This window comes from Aotus nancymaae, unplaced genomic scaffold (genome assembly GCF_030222135.1).
Source record: "Aotus nancymaae isolate 86718 unplaced genomic scaffold, 86718_ANA_hifiasm-v0.15.2.pri h1tg000038l, whole genome shotgun sequence".
NCBI classification, from domain to species: domain Eukaryota; kingdom Metazoa; phylum Chordata; class Mammalia; order Primates; family Aotidae; genus Aotus; species Aotus nancymaae.
The window spans coordinates 4056592-4061728 of NW_026988452.1; the positions used below are offsets into that span (position 1 = coordinate 4056592).

General features: G+C 44.7%; 1 pseudogene; it reads left to right on the forward strand.

Moving 5' to 3' along the window:
• The first annotated feature begins 448 nt into the window (after positions 1–448).
• LOC105719537 (elongation factor 1-alpha 1-like) lies at positions 449–1827 on the forward strand (annotated as a pseudogene).
• The last annotated feature ends 3310 nt before the right edge of the window (positions 1828–5137 follow it).

Genomic DNA, 5137 nt, shown 5'->3' on the forward strand with positions numbered 1-5137 from the left:
TTTGGGAGGCTGAGGCAGGCAGATCATTTGACGTCAGGAGTTCAAGATCAGCATGGCCAACATGGGAAAAAAACCCTCTCTACTAAAAATACAAAAATTACCCAGGCGTGTTGGCATGCACCTGTAATCCCAGCTATCTGGGAGGTGGAGGCAGGAGAATCGCTTGAACCCCGGAGACAGAGGTTGTAGTAAGCCGAGATCATGCCACTGTACTCCAGCCTCAGCAGCAAAGCAAGCCAAGAAAGAAAAGAAAGGAAAGGAAAGGGAAGGAAGGAAGGAAGGAAGAGAGAGAGAGAAAGAGAGTGAGAAGAAAGAAAGAACAGACAAAAAACGTACAATGAGATATTACCTCACCACAGTTAAAATGGCTTTTATCAAAAAGGAGCTTTTTCACAATGGGTTTGCTGCCAGAACACAGGTGTCATGAAAACTACTCCTACAAGCCAAAATGGAAAGGAGAAGATTCATCAACAGTGTTGTCATTGGACATGTAGGTTCGGGCAAGTCCACCACTACTGGCCATCTGACCTACAAATGCAGGGGCATCAACAAAAGAACCACTGAAAAATTTGAGAAGGAAGCTGCTGACATGGGAAAGGGCTCCTTCAAGTATGCCTGGGTCTTGGAAAACTGAAAGCTGAGCGTGAACATGGTATCACCATTGATATCTCCTTGTGGAAATTTGAGACCAGCAAGTACTATGTGACTATCATTGATGCCCCAGGACACAGAGACTTCATCAAAAACATGATTACAGGGACATCTCAAGTTGACTGCACTGTCCTGATTGTCGCTGCTGGTGTTGGTGAATTTGAAGTTGGTATCTCCAAGAATGGGCAGACCTGAGAGCATACCCTTCTGGCTTACACACTGGGTGTGAAATGACTAATTGTTGGTGTTAACAGAATGGATACCATTGAGCCACCCAACAGCCAGAAGAGATATGAGGAAATCACTAAGGAAGTCAGCACTTACATTAAGAAAATTGGCTACAATTCCAACACAGTAGCATTTGTTTCCATTTCTGGTTGCAATGATGACAACACGATGGAGCTAAGTGCTAACATGCCTTGGTTCAAAGGGTGGAAAGTCACCCATAAGGATGGCAACGCCAGTGGAACCCACTGCTTGGGGCTCTGGACTGCATCCTACCACCCACTTGTCCATCTGACAAGCCCTTGCGCCTGCCTCTCCAGGATGTCTACAGAATTGGTGGTATCGGTACTGTTCCTGTTGGCTGAGTAGAGACTGGTGTTTTAAAACCTGGTATGGTGGTCACCTTTGCTCCAGTCAACATTACAACAGAAGTAAAATCTGCTGAAATGCACCATGAAGCTTTGAGTGAAGCTCTTCCTGGGGACAATGTCGGCTTCAATGTCAAGAATGTGTCTGTCAAGGATGTTCATCGTGGCAACATTGCTGGTGACAGCAAGAACAACACACCAATGGAAGCAGTTGGCTTCACTGCTCAGGTGATTATCCTGAACCATCCAGGCCAAATCAGTGCTGGCTATGCCCCTGTACTGGATTGCTACACGGCTCACATTGCATGCAAGTTTGCTGAACAGAAGGAAAAGATTGATCGCCATTCTGGTAAAAAGCTGGAAGATGGCCCTAAATTCTTGAAATATGGTGATGCTGCTGTAGTTGATATGGTTCCTGGCAAGCTCATGTGTGTTGAGAGCTTCTTGACTATACACTTCGGGGTCGCTTTGCTGTTCGTGATAGGAGAGAGTTGCCACGGGTGTCATCAAAGCAGTGGACAAGAAAGCTGCTGGAGCTGGCAAGGTCACCAAGTCTGCCCAGAAAGCTTAGAAGGCTAAATGAACATTATCCCTAATACCTGTCACCCCGGTCTTAATCCGTGGTAGAACATCTCAGAACCATTTGTTTCAATTGACCATTTAATTTAGTAGTAAAGACTGGTTAACGATAAGAATGCATTGTAAAACCTTCAGAAGGAAAGGAGAATGTTTTGTGGACTACTTTGGTTTTCCTTTATGCATGTGGCAGTTTTAAGTTACTAGCTTTTAAAAACAGTAGTGTTTTTTTTTTTTTTTTTTGTAAAGACAGGGTTTCACCATGTTGGCCGGGCTGGTCTTGAACTCCTGGCCTCAGATGATCCACCCGCCTCAGCCTCGCAAAGTGCTGAGATTACAGGCATGAGCCACCACGCCTGGGTGAAATCAGCAGTTCTTAATGGAAACAACTTGACAAAAATCTGTCACAGAATTGTGAGACCCATTAAAAAGTTTAATAAGAAAAAAAGAAAGGAAATAACAGATATTGGCATGGATGAGGAGAAAGAGGAACCCTCATACACTGTTGATGGGAAGGTAAATTAGTACAGCCATTATGAAAAATGGTGTGGAGTTTCCTCAAAAAGCTAAAAAATAGGTCAAGTGCAGTGGCTCACATCTGTAATCCCAGCACTTTGGGAGGCTGAGACTGGTGGATCACCTGAGGTCAGGAGTTTGAGACCAGCCTGGCCAATGTGGTGAAACTCCGTCTCTACAAAAAATACAAAAAAATTAGCAGGGCATGGTGGTGGGTGCCTATAATCCCAGCTGCTCAGGAGGCTGAAGCATGAGAATAACTTGAACCTGGGAGGTGGAGGTTGCAGTGAGCCAAGATGGTGCCATTGCACACTCCAGCCTGGGCGACAGAGCAAGACTCCATCTAAAAAAAAAAACAAAACAAACAAACAAAAAAAAAACGCTAAAAAATAGAACTACCATATGATCCAGCAATTTCACTATTGTTCACTACTGGGTATATATCTAAAGGAAAGAAAATCACCACATCAAAGAGGTATCTGCATTCCCATGTTTGTTGTGGCACTCTTCACAATAGACAAAATATGGAATTGATCTAAGTGACCCTCAGTGGATGAATCAATAAAGAAAACTGGTATATATACACAATGAATCATTACTCAGCTACTAAAAAAAAATGAAATCCTGTCATTTGCTAACGCTGGTTAATGATAAGAATGCATTGTAAAACCTTCAGAAGGAAAGGAGAATGTTTTGTGGACTACTTTGGTTTTCTTTTCTGTGTGTGGCAGTTTTAAGTTGTTAGTTTTTAAAATCACTACTTTTTAAGGGAAACAATTTGACCAAAAATCTATCACAGAACTTTGAGACCCATTAAAAAAATTTAATGAGAAAAAAAAAAGAACAGAAATAACAGATGAAAAAAAAAAAACTAAAAAATAGAATTACCCGATGATCCCGTAATTTCACTGTTGCATATATATCCAAAAGAAAGGAAATCAACATATCAAAGAGGTATCAGCATACTTCTTGTCCACTGCTTTGATGACACCCACAGCAACTGTCTGTCTCATACCACAAAGAGTAAAGCAACCCAGAGGTGGATAGTCTGAGAAGCTCTCAACACACGTGGTCTTGCCAGGAACCGTATCAACGATGACAGCATCACCAGGATTCATCTGCATCAACATGGATGGAACTGTAGGTCATTATGTTGAGTAAAAGAAGCCAAGCACAGAAAGACACATATCACATGTTCTCACTCATATGTGAGAGCTATAAAAGTGGATTTTATGCAGATAGAAAGTTGACCGGTGGTTACCAGAGGCTGGGAAAGGTATAGGTACAGGGGGAATGAAGATAGGTTAGTTAAGGGATACAAATATATAGTTAGAGAGAAGATGTAAGACATGGTAGTCAATAGATCATCAAGGTGACTATAGTCAACATTAATCAATTGAACATTTCAAAATAGCTGCAAAACAATAATCTGAATGTTCCTAGTGTGAAGAAAAGAAAAATATTTAAGATGATAGATAGCCAAGGATTCCTGCAGGTAGTTAGAAAGAGACCACAGACATTGAGGGAAACCCACTCAGGATCTGCTCCTCACCTGTCTCTCTGGTAAAACAGTAAGTGAGGTGCTGAGCAGGATGAGCTGCTTTGTGGTTTCTACTGTGAGCATCCCTGCCCCTTACTCAGTGGCTTGTCCTGGAGTGGTGATACCCGAAAAGGAGCAGCTGTGGTCCACAGCACTCACAGAGACTAAGGAAAGCAGCAAGTGGATTCAGCACCTTCAGCTGAAATATCCAGGTTCTCACATTGGGACTGACTAGACAATCAACTTGACTCAAGGAGAATGAAGAAAAGCAGGTGGAGGCAATGGCCCACCCGGAAGTAGCACAAAGCCAAAGGAACCCCCACCCCCAGCCAAAGGAAGTAGTGAGTAATCCTGCAACCCTGCCCAGGAAACCATGCTTCTCTCACAGATCTCTGCAACCCACAGATTGGGAGATCCCCTCATGAGCCCACACCACTAGAGACTTGAGTCCTATACAGAGAGCCACGTGGAGTCTTGGCAGAGCAGCCACTCAGGAACTCACAGAGACCCAAGACTTTTACATACTCCAGCCCTGAAATCCCTGGTGAGGCAGCAGATCTGTTCATACATTCCCCTAGGAAGGGGGCTAAATCCAGAAAGCCAAGCAGTATCATTCTGCAGGCCCCACTTCCACAGTACCTCACAAGTTAAGACACACTGCCTTAGAATTCCAGCCAGCCAGGGGCAACAGGCCGAGCCTGCCTGAGACAGGAAAAAGTTTCTGGGAAAGAGGTGGCCACTTTCCATAGTGCAGTCAACTCAGCATTCCTGCCTGCTGGCTCTGGAGAGAGTAGGTGGTCAGGACAAGGAGGGGGCCCCCTAAGGCAGCACATCTGCCTTGCCAGATTGTGACCGGACTGCTTCTTTAAGCAGACCCCCATCAATTCTTCCTCACTGGGTGGGGCAGTGGGGCCTCTCTGTGGGGAGCCTTCAGTTACTCCAGCAAGGCTTATAAAGACCTGATATCTCCTTGGGAGGGAGTTTGGTGGGGGGCAGGGATGGTGTCCATATCTGCAGTTCACTCAACTCAGCTGTTCCAGCCTGCCAGCTCTGGAGAGTCTAGGCATCTGGACAAAGAAGAGTACCCCCACCAACACAGTAAACCTTCTCTACCAAAAAGCAGCCAGACTGCTTCTGTAAGTGTGTCCCTAAGTCCATTTCTCCTACTGAGTGCGACCTCCCAACAGGAGTCTCCAGACACCTCCTATAAGAGCATTCAGGCCAGGAAAAGGTCAGTATCCACCTGGAACAGAGCTTCCAG